The sequence below is a fragment of the Pinus tabuliformis genome, chromosome 7 (genome assembly GCF_031772625.1).
Source record: "Pinus tabuliformis cultivar Carrire ecotype Pingquan chromosome 7, CPIR1, whole genome shotgun sequence".
Classification (NCBI taxonomy): Eukaryota; Viridiplantae; Streptophyta; class Pinopsida; order Pinales; family Pinaceae; genus Pinus; species Pinus tabuliformis.
The window spans coordinates 1,693,471,230-1,693,491,622 of NC_142293.1; the positions used below are offsets into that span (position 1 = coordinate 1,693,471,230).

At 39.9% G+C, this 20,393-nt stretch overlaps 1 pseudogene; it reads right to left on the reverse strand.

The window, feature by feature from the left end:
* The window catches only part of LOC149255035 (putative glycosyltransferase At5g20260), a 40,184-nt pseudogene extending 20,161 nt beyond the window's left edge, over positions 1-20,023 (reverse strand).
* Positions 20,024-20,393: the final 370 nt, after the last annotated feature.

Here is a 20,393-nt window from a genome sequence, read left to right on the forward strand (position 1 = left end):
CACCCCCAGTCCTCCTTCCCGATGAGTGCGAGTGATTCGGAAAGAAAGACTGGAACCCAGGGGGCATGCACCCTGGTCTGCTTCGGGCAGAAGAAACCCTGGGTATAAGGTAGAATTTCCGCAGAAGAATATGACTAGTCCGTACCCCGTCCGTGGATGGAAGAGGGGTTGTTCTGGAATAATATTCTTTTGTTAAAGTTATGTGTTTGGCAAAAGAGTCATTCACCTTTGTCTAAAGAGGTGGGCAATGCCCAAGTAGGAATTCCCTTATTGCAACAAGCAGTAACCATCTTTGGGGAAAAGCAAGCCTCACCCATTAAAACAAATGTTTTGAAGGATAAGTAGGGGCAGCCTCCAAAGAAAGAGATTCTATTGTTGTGACAGAGGGTAACCATCTTTGAGTAACCTAATGATAGACATCGCCGAAGAAAGAGATTGATTTGCGGCAGCGAATAGAACCCTCTTCGGATAATAAGAAAGAGGCAAGCCTCCCTCAATAATACCAATGTTTTGTCTTTGAGTAGTGTTCTTCTCTTGTCACAAATAGCTGTTCGTTAAAATTTGGGCCGACGGGAAGACTGAGTACCGCGTAAGACCCCTTAAAATAACGAGAAGACTAGTATCGTTAACATTAGATTGGCAAGATGACAAGTAGCTGTGAACCCCCAAAGAAAAGCAGAGGTGGGGGAGAGGAGGGGCAGCCTCGAAATCCTACCCTATACCTGGGGGCATGCAAACCTTTTGGAGTGTAAGCTAGGGGCGGTTATTTATCTGGTTTTAAGATTAACCGTTTTCCGAACTTACATAAAGGAAGGATGAGTTGGAGCATAGCTGTGGTAAGGCGCAAGCTCTATAAAAAATGGATCCTCAGAGGAAGCATTCTTATTTTATGACTGGTATTTCGAGCAGTTTTAGCACAGAGTTCATGCTCGTTTAAAAATAAACGCAAGATCCGAGCAGTTTTAGCGCATAGTTCATGCTCGTTAAAAAATAAACATAAGTTGTGAGCAATCTTCCCATAGAGTTCAAGCTCACCCAGAAAAAATGAACCGGTAAATAACCTTGGTGAACGTAACCTTTGACAGCCATATTAAAGCCCTTGGTCGTGTTCTTGCAGTCTCACCTCCATCCATTCATTTGGCCAATCGTTCATCTCCATATGTTTGTTTACCCATTTTGAGGAACAGCTGCGAAGAGTGATTTCACTTAGCCATCCTTGTGACACTGCTGTGATTGGAATATTCCAACTTGTACCTGGAATCTGCTGCTATCCCTGTTTATCACTCGTTCCTCAAAAGACGAGTCTTCTTTGAGCTCTTTTCACTGACTCGTAAAATATGAAAAGTTTGCCGAGTTTTGGCCTTCCAGCTCGTTAAAGCGACCGGAAGAGCTATCCCTCCTCTAGATTTTAATCTTTTTGGACCTGAGGTATTATTGCACAAAAAGATCGAGCGCTTGTTTTGTTCGGCTCGTTAAAGCAATCGAAAATTCATCCCTTCTGTATTGTTTTATACTTTTTCGGACTTAAGGGATTAGATGACGAAAAAGGAATTATGGAGTTAACTTTCTGTACCTTTTCAGACTCTCTAAAAATGAAAAGGACCGAGTTTTCCTTGTCGTTAGACTCGTTAAAATGATTAAATAGCGACAAACTTGTCTTTAGACGAGAACGAGTTTCCCTATCGCTAAGCTCGTTAAATCATAGCGATGGGCTTGCCCGAAGGGCAGGTTATAGAACAAGCATATGTTATCCTCCTCAAGCTTGACAAAAATAAAGAGGTACTGGTCAGAAATGACTGGGGAAAAATTGGGAGAACATCAAAGCTTAATGGTAGCAAGTCGCTCTTGAACATGACACTTTTCTTCCGTACCACATCGGGTTGGGTTGTTTCATTCACCGGTCTCATCACCATGGTCTTCGCCAAACCATCCACATTTTGGGGTAATGCTACCAATCCATCGCATCAGTGTCGTTATATGTTCAAGAGAGGTCATTCTGAAAGTGTCAACCGTGTCCCATCCACTGTCATACATTATCCTTCATCCATTCATGATCGCCACCCTGAATCATATGTCACAGTTTGTTTTCACCTCCACTAAAATCATTAGCTCCGTTCCGTGTCATTGATGTGGGATTCATTAAGGCCCTCCTTTGACGGATCGCTTCTTGTCGACTTCAGCTCATTATCCAAGAAGTTGATCTAGGAACAACCCCATCAGTACTTTGAAGCTTGCATGCCTCAATGGCAAGTTTCTCACTTCCGGCGACAGGTATACATCAATGACCTTCGACCAGAAGATTTTGCGTGGCGTTCGACGCCAAGTCCTTTATTCACGCCACGTGAATTGTACTGCAGTACCTTGAGGGTCATTATCATTATCGGTGATTCCTCTCGTGCTTGTTAACGGTTTTCATCATTGACCGGTAATCAAGCGATGTCTTTCCATGTTCGACTTCAGCGAAATTCTCACATGGATCGACTTGTACTTAGAGTGAAGATCGAACGAGTTTGAAGACCCCGGATCTAGTTTCATCCATCCGGGCTGCGATACATATTCAGGAAATATAAAAGCATTTGTCATGTACATCATTGCAGCAGATGATCATCCTACTCAAAGGATGATAATTTCAGCAGAAAATTATCAGTCTACCATCAGACGATCGTCTGTTCTATGTACTAAAATGTATTTATAAAGCTGAGCATGGGAATGCCCGCCTCAGCTAGATCATGAAAACAGAATGAAAAATAATGTATTGTATTGTATTGTATTACAGGGAACCTCTCAGCACTTGAATGAACTTCGGACCCTCTGGATAAAGCATTTCACCCGATAAACGGCCTCATACTTTAGGGGGCAACTGTTATAGACATTTTTGTGCCTCGCAGCATGGAGCATGAAATGTCAATAATTACAGGGATCCTCAGTCCCTAAACATGTTGTTCTTACCCCTAGAGGAACAAGGTCAGCAAACCACAGCACTTCCTATCAGTTCTCCACCTGAAAACACTTAAAAACAGGCTATTTTTGGATCATGTCAGCTGCTCCACTGAGCATCTGCGCTGAATGTCAACTGCTCCTCCTTGTACCTGCGCTGAAAGTCAACTCTAATGAAGGCTACCTGCGCTGGGCGAGATTGGCCAAGTGGCACAGTCATTCTGCAAGGTGTCAATTGCCCAGGAAGCTTCCAAACTGACACTTGGTTCAAGGAATTCGCCCTGTGATGAGTAAGAGGTACTTGATCTCCATGTGGAAGCAAGGATCTCCAAGTGGACTCAAGAACTGAAGTTTAACTGAAGAGGGAGAGGACACAAGGCAGCTTTATGTCAGTCTCAAGCTGACTCATCCTTTCTCCTTCTACCCTATATATAGAGCTCTTCTATGAGGTCTAGGGAGGCTGGAATTTTGTGCAAAGTAAGGAAGTGTTGTTGGTTTATAGTTAGAGCTATTGGGTGATTGCTTTTATAGAGGAGAAGAGGAGATTTCTTGCTGCTGGGGAGGTGCTGCTGGATTGGAGCCATTTATGGTTGTAACCTTCTCAGAACCTTTTTCTTCTATCAATAAAGCTTTTGATGTTCTCCTATATACTTGTATTGCAATGATGTATTGTTTTCATCTGTATATTTGATTCATCCTAATCCATGCATCAGTTATGAGTACATGTTTCTTGTAGTTTCCTCCTCTCGTTTTTTGCAGGATCTGTGTGTAGCTGGGCCGGCAAGAGAGCAAGGAGCTGGGAGCAAGAGGCAAAGAGAGAAGACGGGATCGACAAAAGCGAAAGACATCGGTTGGTCAATCTTTTCTTCTTTCTCTGTATTTTCATAAAGGAAAACTATCAAAGCTTTACTTTCAGTTGTTGCTAAGGAACTATCACCCTTAGAGTCGGGATAGGGTCATTCCGAGTCGGATACTTTTCCCCACAACAGCATGGTTTCTTCATGGTAGTTCATCTTCACTTGTTTTAGATTATGCTCCTCTTCCACAACAACCACAAATTTTCAAATGCCAAAATTGTGACAGAGTTGGCCATGTGAAAGATCATTGTTTTGATCTTCACCCATGCAAGAATTGTGGTCAACGTACTCCTTCTTCACACAGATGCTTAAAAAAAAAACCTCCTGCAAGAACAAAGATTCACCTTAGATGGATCGCTTCTTGGCAATAGGATTCAACAACCAAGAAGATATTTCAGTCATATGTTAAAATTTCTTCTAGAGTATTGAAAAGTGTTGCAGTTGAGTTCTCTTCATCTTCTCAACTTATATCTGACAGGAGAGGAAGTGACGGTCATCTACAGTCTAAAATATAAATAGAGCAAGCCCAAGCCACAACCTAAACCTATTGCCTGAGCCTACATCCAGAGACAACCATACCCAAAGTCAAAGTTGTAGGCAAATATGCAAAAGCCCCTAAGCATGCCTTTGGTTGGTGTCCTTCCTTAAACCACCGCTAGTTGTAGACTTTCCTTTATAGGTTGAATATATCCCTCTCCAAAGCATTAAGGAGAACTTCCTCTAATAGAATAATTCAGCTTCTTGCTAGATTTGGAAGAGTTTCGGGAATTGCACTAAGCATTCCTTTAGTTGGTGGTCTTCCCTAAACCACCACAAGATGTAGATCTCCCTTTTTCTAGGTTGAAGGTATTCCTCTTCAGAGAATAATGAACACTTCCTCTAACAGAATACTTCATCTTCTTTCTATATTTGGAAGATTTTTGGGAACTGCACTAAAAATTTCAGTGTTGGTGTCATCCTTAAACCACCGCCGGTTAAGACCTCGAGTTCTCCCACCTTATTCCATCATCTCAGAGAGCACATTCAACTTATTTCCGTCATGCATTATTGTATTTTGTATTATTTCTCTCTTCTTGGACTCATATATACCTCTACAGACTAAGGGGGGGAATGTTGGACACCTAATCTACTAAGGGTTAAGGTGTGGAAGTTGAAAAACCAAAGGGAGTCCAAGAGGCCTTGGAAGTTGAATCCAAGAGTCACAAGAGTGTATTATAAATGTATATCATGTTTAATAGAAATGTAATTCATTTTTTATCTTTCACCTCCCTTCTTCACCATGTTTGGGTTTAACACAAATAGTCATGAGGGTAGTCAAAGAGTCACAAGGAAGGTGAATCATCACCTCTTGGTTATATATACACCCTCATTGTATGAGAAAAGGAATTTTCACGTTGGCTCCTCCTGCAAGGGATTAAAGAGACAGATCAATTCCTTTGAGAAGAAAGGAGTGGCTCCAACGCTCCATTATTGGAGCTAGTGATGTTCATTGTATATATGTGTCTTCGAATGTTTACTTACTAACAGAAACCTTCAATGCCAACATGTTCTTCATGCATGGATTATGAATATTTGTAAGAATATTTTGCGGATGTTTGTATTTCATGTTTACTTCCATCTATGCTAAATTAGTTGAACTATTTTAGTTATTTTAGTGCTTATCTTATTGAGAATGTGATGTAATGGTTTTTATTCTTGTCCCATCATTGTGGACTATTCCGCGAGATACTAGACAGATCTTTCTCATTGATTTATTGTATTAACCGTCACATATTTTGTGGACTATTCCACTTGATGTTAGAAATATCCTTCTTGATTGCTTGTGTCTCTTCCAGGGTGGTACTATAAACTCTCTTTTAGAGGCTCACTTTAATATTTCCCTCAGTCATAGAATAAATTTTACATACCTACAAACAAACACTCACCAGGCACACCTTCTTGCTTGCATTAATCTACAAATTTATCAGGGTTTGGCCAACTGAGAAAGACCTAGTAAAGTGGATTCAGCCCAAATGGAAACTAAAAGGCCATATAGAGCTGAAGTTAGGGGCTAGAGGTTTCTTTACAGCAATTTTCACTAGTCTAGAGGATTAGTAAAGTATTTTTGAAAATGGTACTTACTTCTTCAACAATGGGGGTCTCTTCATGCGTCACTGCGAAGAGTGCTACTGCCCTGACTAGAACAAATTCTTGGCAGCACCGGCATGGGTCAGGTTATTTTCTCTACTGGTAGACTTCTAGGACACAGACATCCTAGAAGGAATTGGGAACTCCATTGGAAGATTTGTTAAGGTTGCAGCCTCCACATGGTGGGGAAGGTACACCTCCTATTATAGGATCTGTGTATACATGAATATAACGAAGCCTCTTCCTGAATTCATTGAGTTAGAGTATCATGATGAGGTTTGGCAGTATCCCCTTGACTACAAGCATATTCCCTTCAGATTTCATATATGCCATGAGTATGGGCATATGTTTCGTGAGTTCCCGTTGAACTAGTTCAAACCCTAAGAGACTCTTAATGCTAATTTCCAGACAAAATCACGAGAAGATACAGAGCATTTTCAGGAAGTTCAAAGGAAAAAACAGAATCAGAAGAACTCACAAACCTCACCCTAGTTGCCACCAAGAAAAGGTCTCTGCAACAATAATAGATATGACATCCTTCAGGAGGAGGAAGATGTCATGGATGTCTAGACTGCATCTCCAGGACTAGAAACCCACCCAACTCTGCAGAAATGAGGGAATAATATGAAGAGAAAGGCAGAAGAGGAACCACAAGACAAAGAAATCCCTACACAACCAATAGACCAGGCTAACATGGAGATTGATAGCCAAAAGGAGGATCTAAGTACAAAGGAATAGGTCATGTGATGGCTGCTGAATGAATGGAGGCATTTGGACGAACGATTCATACTGAAGGACCATAAACAACTATATAAAGAAACCTTTCAACAATATAAAGCTAAACAAGGGATGATAGCTTTAGATCAACCTGAACAACTGGGATCTCAAATAAGCCAACATGTGGAACAAGGACCTCATGGAAAAGGAGGAAAGAAGTGTGGGAGAAAGAACCTAAATGAATACATACATATGATAAGCGAAATGTTGGTGAACTCAGGAAGGCTAGTGTCGTGGTCGGAAGTCTTCCACCAACTTAACAAACCTCCTAAATGATTATTAGATCCTGGAATGTAAGTGGCCTCAACTATAGAGGAAAAGAAAGATATTTGAAGGACGGACTAAAAAGAGACAAACCCAGTATCATGGTGATCCAAGAAACTAAGATCTTGGAAGTAAAGCTAAAGGATATTATGAAGAGTTTCAAGCCACAGTACGAGGTAGTTGCCTAGGATGCTAGGGGTAGTGTTGGAGGCCTTGCTATCCTATGGAACCCTACAAAAATATTCTTTGACGACTAGGTCAGCCTCCTTTCAGGAAGATTCTGCCACATTGGATCCAGAGATTGGGTTCTTCTTTTAGGGGTCTACAAGCCTCACATTATAGGAGAAAAGGGGTTTTTTCTTCAAAATCTTGAAAGACTGAAAAAAGTATATCCAAAATATCTCTGGATAGTAGGAGGTGACTTTAACATGATCTCATCGTTGGACGAGAAAAAAAGAGGAATCCAATGAATAGAGGCATACATGGAAGCATTCAGAGACCTAATCATTGACCTGCACCTTGTGGACCTACCAATGAATAATGGAGTCTACACATGGAATAACAAGAGGCAGGGGATTACACCAAATTGCATCATGCTTGGACCGGTTTCTGACTTCAGAGCAGGTGATCAACTGTGATATTTTCCTTGAGGCTTCGATCCTCCCATGCATGGGATCAAACCACTGGCCAATCCAGCTGGAGATTGATCTAAAAACTGGTCCTAAGAATCGCCCCTTTAGATTTGAATCCTTCTAGCTAAGGGACTCCACTCTCATGAAGAAAGTGGAAGGCTGGTGGAAGGGAAGTGAAGAACAAGGAAGAAACCACATGCATACCTTCCAACTGAAGCTAAAGGAGCTCAAGAAAAAGATCAAGAAATGGAACCAAGAAGAGTTTGGCCACATCATGAAAGACCAACATCAGCTGACCAACAAAATGCAGGAACTTCAAAAAAAGATCATCAGCCAGGGTAGATCTGAAGACCTAGTGGAAGAGGAAGGGTGGTTAATTAACCAGCTAGAAGAGAGACAAAAACAAGAAGGGATATTATGGAAGCAGAAATCCTGAGTCAAATGGCTTCATGAAGGAGAGCGCAATATGTGTTTCTTCCATAAAGAACATGTCCAACATAACAAGATATACTCTCTAAAGGATGAAGCAGGGAATATACTAGACTAGCATGAGGAAATGGAGGACCTAGTATTAAACCACTTCCATTCCCTCTTTCCTAAACCCGCTCAAGATAGGTCGGAGGCCATTAAGAGAATCACTCGAAATATCCCTCATCTCATCTCAAGGGATTAGAACCTCGCCCTTATGAGGGAAGTTACAGTGGAAGAAGTTCACAAGGTTGTCAAAGGAATGGCGAAAAACAAAGCTCCCGGTCCAGATGACTTCGCAACAAAATTTTACCAAGCGACCTGGAGATTCATAGGGCATGATATCCTGGAGGTGGTGGAGGAATTGCGTCACAACCAACAGGTATGTCCAAGACTAAATCCTATTCTCATTGCTTTAATTCTTAAAATGACTAAGTCTGAATACCCCTAAGGGTTTAGACCTATTGTGCTCTGCAATATCATCTACAAAATCATAGCCACTGTCATTATCAAATGCCTCAATCCCCTGCTCCCAAATTTATCTCCCCTGAGAAAATAGGTTTTGTAGAAGATTGTTATATCTTTGACATCTTTGTTACTTCCAAGGAGATTGTGCACTCTCTGAAGCATCATAAATTCCCAGGAATGATGATCAAACTAAATCTTTCTAAATCTTATTATCGACTAAATTGGGTGTTCCTCACCAGCATCCTTAAATCTTGTGGTTTCGACCAGAGATGGATCGATTGGGTCCTTGCCATGGTTTCCTCTCATGTATATTCCATTTTTCTCAATAGATCTCCCACTAGAACTTTTAACCCCTTTTGTGACCTAAGACAGGGAGATCCTATCTCTCCATTCCTTTCTATTCTATCGGCTGAAGGTCTGGGCTGGTACCTTAAGTTGGAAGCTATGGATTTGCATATACATGGTCTGAGGTTGTGGGGAAATGACCTCAATATCATGCACCAAAAATTTTTGGATGGCATTATGATTTTTTTCCATGTATCTTTGCTTGAAGCTAGGTGCATAAAAGATATCCTTAGAGTCTTAATGGATACATCAGGGCAATGATAAACAATGATAAATCCTACATCTTATTTTTCAACACCCCGGAGAACATCCAAACCTTCCTAGCTCAAGTTCTAGGCTTTTGCATCATCTCTCTCCCCTCCAAGTATCTTGTATGCCTTTATCCTTGAATTCCTTAAAAACCTCATGTTGGCAATATCTACTTCAAAAAATCCAATTGAAGCTTAGTAATTGGGCCTTCAGATTCCTAAATCTTATTTGTCGACTGTCCTTCTTAAATTATTTCTCCAATCCATCTCGATCTACCATATTTCAAGGATGGCAACCTGAAAAACCTCATGTGCAAAGATGGTGGAAACCTTCAAAAAATTCTTATGGGGAGGAGCTCAGTAGTTGAAGAAATGGGCATTGGTCTCGTGGCCCAACCTAACAAAGCCTAAAATGGAAGGGGGTCTGGGTCTTCGAGACCCTTACACTTTGAATCAAATAATGGGAGCCAAACTCTGGTGGTGTTGGATAAGAGGAGGATCCGACCTTTGGAAACAGATTTGGACCCGCAAATATGGCATGCCAATTCACACTAAAGACATCCTCAGATACCATGACCCTCCCAAAGGATCAGCAATATGGAACCTGGCGGTTCAGAATAGTGACCTCATCAAAACAACTCTATGCTGGCAAGACTCATGGAAGTAGAGAGAAAAACTATTTGGGAGATAGGATTTGAGTGACTTATTTTTGTACACAACTGGCAGGAACTTCTACATGGTGGATCATTATTGGAAAGATACCCTGGCTAATGATGGATGGAGGAAATGGAAGGAATGCTAGGGTTGGGCTCAACCCCGTGAGTTAGATCAATGGAAGCGGCTAGACAAGGAGTTAGAATCTAGGGAGCCCACAGTCCAAATGGACTAGACATTCTTTAATGGGGATATACTAAAAAGGGCATATTTACCATCAAGGAGGCTTATGGTCTAAAGGTAGGCTGGGAGTAGGGGCATCACCATCCAATTTGGAAGAAGATATGGAAAGGTGGGTGGTGGCCAAAAGTTGCCTACTTTCTCTGGCTGGTATGTAGGGGTAGAATCCTCACTTGGGATCAACTACAAAAAAGGGGTATCTATGGACCCTCGTATTGTATCCTTTGTGGTCAACATAATGAGGATTTGGAACATCTATTAAATTTGTGTCCTTTTGTAGTTCAAAAGTGGCACCAAGTGGAAGACCTCTTTGGAAGGATGGATAGAGACCATCAGAGCATTAGAGAAACCATCCTTCTATGGTGGACAGGCCTATTCTCAAGCCTAGTCCTTAATCGGGCATGGGGACTAGCCCTGGGCTCCATGCTTTGGGCTATATGGAAAGAGAGGAACCGCATGATTTTTAAGAATAGCCAACAATCTCAAGAAGCAGTATGGGAGGGGATCATCCAGAACATCCAGGAAATAATCTTGGTGGAGAAATGGCAACCAGATGACTGGCAAGTTTCTCCCCAAGAGGCTAGAATCCTCCATCGCCTAAACCTATCACCATCAATGATTGCCCCAAACTCCTGGAAACTCATCACGAGTTGTGTGGCTTCAGTGCAGCACTTCACTGCACCTCCAGAGGGGTTCATCAAGTTGAGTTTTGATGGAGCCTCAAAAGGCAAATTGGGTCCTTCGGGCTTGGAGGGATATTTCGAGGCTCTATTGTGAAATATCGTCTAATATATGTTGACCACTGTGGCTATGCGAGTAATAATGAAGCGGAATTTGCAGCAGTCCGATAAGGCCTCCTCATGGCTATTAAATTGGGGTATAAGAAACTAGTGGTGGAAGGAGACTCCAAATTAGTAATTAACACAACTAAAAAGTTGAGTCAGGGGGCTAAATGGGACAAGCTTAGCCATAGCTGGAGAACTGCTAGATTGGTGCAGGAGATAGGTGAACTTCTCCAAAATTTTGACTATGTCATCACTAACCATGTCAGAAGAGATGGAAATAGAGCAGCAAATTTCCTAGAAAATTGGGGTTGTTCACATTGAAACGACCCTCTGGAGTTGACTTGGCCTACTCAATCCCCGGAAGGTAGGTTTAACTCCCTGGAAGAGATCCTAGAGCAAGACAGGAGACACAGTTTACATAGCCTCCAGACCTCTGAACAGATCCCCCGATTGGGGTGCGAGCTAGACAACATTTCCATTGTGACAGATTAATGAAGATGACCTTGGGGCATAAAACCACCACCCTCCATATGCTTGAGCCATTTGGTGTGATGGCTCTATACATGCATGGTGATAATACTCCTATATGAGGTGATGGTATTATTGAGTCTTGGTTCTGGCATTTGGTTACACACTCCGAGAGAAGTTGGTAAGTGTCCCGTGAATGGTAAAGGAGTGTGGAAGGGTGGTGTCGAGCTCTGTGGAACGACACGAATTCAGGTGAGGTGGCGGGCTAGCCTTCCCTGTGAGGGTAAACTGGTATGTGATTCACCATTCCTTTCTCTCCTCCATGCAACGACTTATCTACTTAATGGAATTAGGACTGTATGGTTTTGAATTGTTGGGGTTTGTGAGAAAGAGAGGCTCCATGCATCTGCATGCATGTGTTTTCCTGCTGCAACAAGTCCATCTGCCCGGCATGGTCTCTGTGTCTGTTCTGTTTGGGATTATTTTATCTAGGATGGGATTATATGGGGTTTTTGTCTCTACGGTCGGCCCCTGGGACTTCCTATTGGCTCAACTCAACATTGTTGGGACTTGGGGATGGGTAGTTTACAATTTTTCTCCTGGGTTTTGTCTTTCCGAATTTTTTGGGGATGGGTCGGGGCTTTTTCTCTGTTTGTTCTAGAGCCAAATTATATGTTTTGGAGTCGAATTTTTCCATGGCCTCTACCCCTATGGGATTATTTGTGGGCATATATTTGTGGCTCTGCAATGGTTTGGGTGTTGGATTTGTTCTTATGGTATAAGCTTTGGTGTTTTCTCCATACATTTTTCTAACTATTATGTTAACGGGCTCTGGGTTGTGGCGATTGTATCTTTATTTGGGTCAGTCAGTAAGGAAGGTATGAAATGGAAGAAAAGGGAGGAAGTCCCTCAGGATCTTTATTAGAGATTACGGTTTCATGGTTCTCCCTTGGCAAGTGTACGGGGTGGTAGTAGAACCTGGAAGCTGGAATCTTTTGGGATTAGTTTACCACCTATACAAGCAATTTGGCTTACCATTTCCTCGACTAAAAATTATAAGCACTCGACAATGGCATGGATGAATACTGCAAGGGCTCGAAGCTTAGCCCTGAGGGGCCGAGGTGGAAGAACCAGGGGGGGCGCAATGATAGGGCCGCCTACCTCCTCTGGGGGGAAATCAAGGGGTCATAAACCAGTTGCCAACATCATAAATGATGCAGCTACAACTTATCACGAAGGAACGAGTGAGGAAATCCGACAGCTAATTGAGGAATGGGAAGAAGAATTGAATCGTCAAGCTAGCTCGACATAAATTGAGGTGGGGGACTGGTGGACTACGGTACTGGATCTAGGGCACACTCATGGTCACATCACTCAGTTCAAACACACCTTGTTCTTGTACTTTTTCATGAAGAGTATCTTGGGAAAATCTTTGGAGCAGGTCTATGTGGGCATGGCAGCAACGGTGTAGGACATTCCCAACTATAAACAGGAATTTCAAAAGCTCCAGTTTCAGTTGCAAAAGCAAGATGACCACCTTTGGAGAATAGAAGAACATCTCCCTTGCATTCTCTCACAGACAGAGCTCCCGGGTTCCAATGCTAAGGACCTGACTCCAGTGGAGTCTGCATCTGTTGAGGGAGCAGAGTAGTATGCTAGCTGGTCTCTCAGTTTCCTTTTTCTTTTTGTATGTGGGAAGCTTTTAATTTTCAAAATATTGATCATTTTGTTTTTAGGCATGTAGTATTCAGGCAAGGCAAAGACATTCAGACTTATCTAGCTTGGTTAGAAAGACTTATTATTTTTTGTTATTGGATGGCATATCACGTTGTTAGGTGGCCAACAGACTTGGTTTCCCTCAGGGCAAGTTGAGGCCACCTAACTATCTATTATGTGGATGTAACTTTCTTTTATATTAATGAAAATGGAAGGACCTACCAAGCTTACAAAAAGAAAAAATTCAGCCCAAAAATCTCACTTTAAAAATCCAGCCAAACAAATCTTTTTGTCCAAAAATTAGATGTAAAGAAGTTTGTAATTCAAAAGTTGCACATGAGGAATGAAAGTGTGAAAATAATGTTTCTGCCAAGCTTATTTATAGCATACGGTCAAAACAGTTTTATCGTAGGGTCACACCATTTCCATTTTGCAGCCAATGGAAAATATGGATAGGTTTTCCGCTGAACTTTTAAAGAAGTTCAGTAAAACTTAAAAAAAAAAAAATGGCCAAAATTTAAAAAAAAAAATCGGCCGAAAAAATTTCCCATTTATTTTAACCTCTCTCCGCAGCAAACAAAAATTCAGGTGAAATTTTTCTTTTTCTTTTTTTGGCTGAACCACTTTGTTTGGCTGAAAACCTGCAACTATGCAACAACTCGGCTCTGATCACATTTATCCAGCTTCAGAATGATTAAAATCCATCAAATATAGTGAATTTACTTTCGGAACCAATACCAACATTTGCAGAATTGAATCTACTTTCAGTAGATATAAATTTTATGGAATTTCATAGATATTTGCTAATTTTAATTAATTTTCTAATAAAATGTGTGCAAATTTTTTTTGAAGGTCATTATGATTCAATGAAATCAAAATTTTTCATCTTCCAAAATAAACTATAAAAAAAATATGGAAAATTTATGGTGCATTACGTTGGTCCATCTTTTTTAATGGGTAGTTTTTAGTTTTTTAGTTTTTAACTAATATGTTGAGAAACATGATGTTATGTTATACATCTTAAAAATCTATAGTTTTTAATATTTGTTCAATTAAAAAAATTATAGTAATTATGATGTGCATTAGTTGGTTTCATAAATATAGCCATATCGAAGTAGATTTTATCTAGATTGTTGCAACACATTTTTTTCAAAAAATACAAGGTTAATAAAGAATACGCCAGTGCCAAAAAACATGATTTTTTATGAATCCCTTGACTTTTAAAGAACACACAGTCAAACAATTTCTATGTTGACATATCAAATATGAATAAAAAATTCCAAAAAATAAGTAATAGAAAGCTAATAAAATTTCTAACAAGTCTTCTTTTTACTGTAAAATGAAATTCTAAATATAAAAATTGCTTTGGCTTGCCGAAAGTTGAAAAACTTCTAAGAATGATATTCTTTTCTCAAAAAATGGCAAAAAGTGTAACCCAACTTCACATTTTCACCATGGTTGAGTCTGTTGCTACTCACCAACATTATTGTAATGGGTTTAGTTACTGAACATATCTAAGTTATTGTAGATGGTCATGATCAAATTTTGGCCCTCTTTGAATGGTATTGTAGATGGTTAGAGAGCCTGGCAGACTGATGTATGTAACTCTAGGTATTTTTGCTCCTTCCACTAATAGATGTATATATGAACTGTTGTTGGAGAAATTCTTGTACTCTCTTATGATTATAATTTTTTGTTGGAAAGATCTTTGTGTTCTTTTTATTGCATACTTGTATGAGTGCTTGGATGAATCTCGCAACAATGTGAATGTTATATGTGTTAAGCGATATTTTACTTGTTTTCTGTTGTTGGATTATATTATCGTTAATGGTTTATAGATTTGTCATTTAATCCTAATTTTCATCTTGGTGATATGTTTTGACACAATATTCTATAGTGATGTTCTGGTTTTGTAAGGACCTATAGTGTTATGGTTTTTAAACCTGGCCGAGTAAGCACAAGTTTTGTTTGCCTGTTATAATCTAAAGTGTTGGTTAGTCTTATATGTCAGTGATGGTTGCATAACAACCGCAGACCTTTCAGTGTCTATGGTTTACTAGGTTTTGTAACATCATACATGATCATGGTAATTTTTCATAGTGGATAGATGGACCAATGTATGTAATTATGCCTAGTATGCAGTAACGACGAGATGTTGTAGTACATGTCAGTTAGGAGCAACGCATTGTAAACACAATACAATATTGCCAAACTAAAAAATCATGGTTCCAACAGTCACCCTTTATCATCTTGAGTGGGACTTCACTCACTCTGTGGGTGTGGCCAAAACGGCGTATTCTAAGCTAGTCTTTGTTGGCCACTTTGTCACAAATCCCAGGTCTATCAATATCACGGGCACTAACAAATGGTTTCATTGTCAAGATTGGGATGGTTGCATGATGTGATTATCTCTTAGGGATGTGGAAACCCTAGAATCCTACCACAAAGGAGATCGCCTATTGGCTTAATCCAAAGGAGCATGAGCTTGTTGCGAAAGAAACAGCAGGGTCAAATCACGAAGAAATGGTTGTAGAAATATATGTATAGTGATTTTCATGAGGCCTTGTTTGCAGAATTTCCTAATATTTTGACGAAGTTGGTACAAAAGTTGAAAGGTAAAAATCCCACATATCAACACAACGGGCCAAGGAGGTGGACATCAAAAGAGGTACATCAGCTAGAAGCAGTGAGAAATAAGACTTTGTGTGTTGTTGATTTATGGTTTGATACACTACAAGGAAAAGACCTTCTAGCGGAGGTTTTTGCGGAGGCCCCTATAAAAATAGCCTAAAAATCTGTTTGTAGCAAAGGTGGGTGGGTAGATGTTTTAGTGTATGTTTATTTGATGGTTCATCTAAATTATTTAAGTGCACCAGTGCTTCGCCATCCATACATACACCAAAACTGCCTATAACATGGTGCACCTTGGAATTCCTTTTTTGAAAGATAAAAAAACAAGGTGCGCTAAATATTGAAACGCATTGATGCTTGACTATTCATTAGAACCGGACTCCTACATATAGTAAAACATGTTGGTTCTACTTGACAATGACATCTCGGTGTGGTAAACATATAACAATGCCCTGGGGCATCTTATAAAGCATACCGATAGACAATTTTTAATTTCTAAAAAAAGATCATTGTTATGGTAAAACCACAACACTGGTGCATTAACACTAATGTAAAACCCCAGGGCGTCTGATAAAGCACCGTGGTAATTTTAAATGTAAAAAAAAACATGGTTCTTTTGGATATATCCCACCCCAGTGTGCTTCGTGAAATGCACTGGAGGAGGGTTAAATAAAAAACAAAACCCTACTAGCCATAATTTTCATTTTTACCATCCACAGTGGGGGAGAGATCTAAAGCATCGGTGCCACTCTTTCCACGTGCAATTACCCTGATGTCAATGCTTCTCTTGCTCACCACCTTTCAGTACCATGCTCATTGTTTGAGTTTCCATTTTTTTCAAACGGTGTGAAAATTTGTTTTTCTCCATTACGTGTCAACAATGCCTCCCTAATGACCAAATGTCCAAGTAATTTGTATTTTTCTTTCTAATTTAAGTTTTTAGCAGATTAGAATTTCAAATTAGGTTGAATTTCTTAAAAAAAATCAAAAACAAAAATTTCGACATGTGGTGCACTCGATATGTTCGGCTCACACCGAGAGCGGTGTGCCCTATAAATTTACTAGGTGCACCATGCTTCAGTGTGTGAATGTAACACACTTTTTTTGTGGCGGTGTGTTTAGCAAATATAAACACGTTGGAAAAGATGTGATAGATTGTACATCGTTGTGTCACTCTCGGTGCATTTATATTTAGTAAAGGCGCCACAAATAAATATTTAAAAATATTCCTATAGCTCAGTGCATTCGATAATATGAATGTACCATACTGGTGCCAACAAGTTATACGTGCGCACTGACACAAAAGTATGTCACATGGCTATGAAAATTCAAATTTCTTAGACACTCGTGTTGCATCTGTTGGAAATAATACTGAGAGGGGGGGTGAATCAGTATTATCAAATCAGATACTTTTCATTTTTCATACTCAGATTTATATATGCAGCTTCAGTTCAGTATATCCGCGTATATACGCGACTATGTTAAATGCAACTAGTGTACATACAGTAATCTTATGATTCAATTAGCTTATCTTCAGTAATTGCATCAGAACATTATTAACCATATTAACAGTAAACAGGTGTAGTAAAACAGATCATATCATCACACATAAGAAGTACACATGAACACCATGATATAAGGTGGAAACCCAATGTGGGTGAAAACCACCTGCTGCAATTTGTCTCTTTCTTCCTTTAATAAGAAACTTCTTTTACAATGTATTGGTGCAATCCTTTACCAGTACGCAGGCTACAACCTGCAAAGGGCTACAACTCTCTCTTGTTTTCCAGCTTCTTCTGGAAGGGAGCTACAACCCCCTTATCTCTTACACTAGCCAAGATACTAGTATGTAGGTGCTAGCCTACAAAAGGCTACAACCTTCTCTTTCTTCCAGGGACCACGTTTCATATATTTTCAGACTGGATCCATAAGTACAAAACAATCACTGCTGCAATACAATCATCAACTTATACTTGCATCATAAATCTCTAAATCACCCAATACTGAATCACTGAAACCCTGTCATCAAAAACACAGAACACGAACCAGAGCCTAGAACTCTGCAACAACCACTAGAATCAACAGCAAACTGAAACACCAAATCTCATAATGCATACGCTACTTGACTATAGAAAAACTGCGTGTATACACGCTTTCACCAGAGACAACCCGCGTACAGATCTAAAGATAATTACTTATACCTTCGCTGTCATATCCAACCCGTGCCAAGCATCACAAACCCATAACCAGCAATACTAGATCTTCCCACTTCGTCAGATATCCATTCCTTGCATCACCTTTGCCTAATGATCTTCTCCTTATATAGGTTAGGCTTCTCTCAATACCATGGTCCAAAACCATGTAGAAAAAATACCATGGACCCAATACTTGGGATCAACACTTCTGACGAGATACCATGGTCCACAACCATAGGTTCAAGTACCAAGGACTAAATACCACGGACCAAAACATAAGTTCTCCCATATGTACGTGCTTTTCCTTGCGTGAAAGTGCGTGTATATGCATATGCGTCTTTAGAACGTATAACCCGTGTGTATACGCGGCTTTGTCACAATGAACCTGTGTATATCTCTCTCTTGATCTGCTGTACTAAGATCTGTCCTCTGATTAAGTTTCAATTACTTGTATCAACCTCTGAGTGAGTTGCCATCAAGGACAACTCTTGTATCATAATGCCAACAATCTCCTCCTTTGGACTTGATGGCAACCACCACACAAAGTCACTCTCCTCCTTTGACATCAAGGGCAAAGGGCAGACCAAGAAGTTCTTTCCCTCTACTGTTCATACTCCCCCTGAGTACCTGTTGAAATCTCTCATTGGGCTCCCCTTTGTATATTCCAAGTTGTATCAATCCATCCATGCTCCCCCTGAGCAGATGCAAGTTTTAAGACTAGCAATCCATTCAAGACCATGATAGTCATTAGCCACCTATCATACATCATATATGATCTGCACCATAAGCATCAACATCCAAACCTGCAATACCATTCCTTTGATCAAACAGCAAGATGTATCATTAAACTTCATCAACAACTTCTAACCATAATGCCAACAATGCATTATTTGAAGTATATGCTCCCCCTGAGCTTGTGCCAACCATTACATATCATGACCGAACCATTTCCTGAGTCTGTTCTACTGCCTTTTCTTCTGATCTCCATATACGCGACTATGCAGCTTGTAACTCGCGTATATACACGACTTATCTTCATTATATCAGCGTATGCAAGATGGAATACTGAATTTCTTCACTTTTAGTTTCCCCTGTGTCTGTTATGTCAGCTAACTGAGTTATGTCACACCTTTTTGTCTCTAATTTTGTCTTCTTCAATTCCTGGAACTGTGATGATGTATGGTCCTCTTGTTTTGAATTTTGAAATTTTCTCCTGCATTCCCTTGCTTAGTTTGTTGCATGTATAACATCTTACATATTTCATGTTCCTTCTATTGCAATCAATTGCTTTGTGTCCAAACACATTGCAGGCAAAACAATATCCTCTGAAATACCTGGAATGTGATGATCTTTTGTGATGGTCTTGAACCATTCTACTTCTACATTTGGCTGCAACATGTCCAAGATTATGACATACATAACATTCAACATTATTCAGTGGAGGAAATAATCGTCTATCACTTCCATAGTTAGGAGCAAATGATTTTCTTTGAGGAATTTCTTTCCTTGGTTGTTCCTTGTTGAGCATTTCAGATTTCTCATTAGAGTTTCTTGCCTCACCTTGTGAGCTAGATTCACCTTCAACATATTCATAAAAGCCAAGACCAGTTTTGATAATAGGGGATCTTTGACTACCAAGAATGTCATCCAAAATCTTAGTGCTATCTTGGAATCACAAAAATTTATCCTTTTCTTATAATTTACCTTTTAAGATATTTACCTCAACCTGATGTTGTTCTTCCTTTTCTAGATATTGTTTCCTTAGGTCTTCTTCAACTTTTCTTCCTTCTTCCACTTGCTGCTTTAATTTGATCACTTCATGTTCTTGTTCTTCAAGAGCTTCTCTGTTCTACTTCTTTGATTTTTCAAGATCTTTTAGAGAGGATCTTTGATTCGAGTTTTTGAATTGTTATGCTCTGATCTTTTACTATATCCTGCAATTTCTCCCTTACCCTGGTTACTGACTCCAATTGTTCGTTTAATTTGGTAACTTCTTCAGTTTCTGCATCCTTCTTTTCATATGCCATGAGACTTCTAATGTCTTCACTATCATTGAATGAGTCATTACTTTTAACATGGGTATAATAGCTTCTATTACCTTCTTCAGACATCTTTCCTTTGTTATGAGGGCATCTAGCAGTGTAGTGACCAACTCTACCACATGAAAAGCATTTGAAAGGTAGCTTACCTTCGAACCATCCAGTTCCCCATTCAAGATTCTTGACAAAATTTACCTCATCTTCTTCTTCTAACATGTATCCTGATGCTTCGAATGCGGCTTCTGATGGTCCCTCTTTTCTCATCTCAAAAGCAGTTAAGATTCCGTGAAGCTGTGACATGGTGATTTTCTGCAGATTCTCCTTTTCTTCTATGGCAGACACTTTGGAATCAAATTTAGCAGACAGGGATCTCAAAACCTTTTCAACTAAGACAACTTCCTTAAATTCTTCACCCAAATTCCTCATACAATTTACAATCTCATCCATACGCAGGAAGTAATTAGCTATGCTTTCATTACTATGCATCTTAAGATTTTCATACCGGATTCTGAGAGTTTGAAGCTTTGCTCTTTTTACCTGTT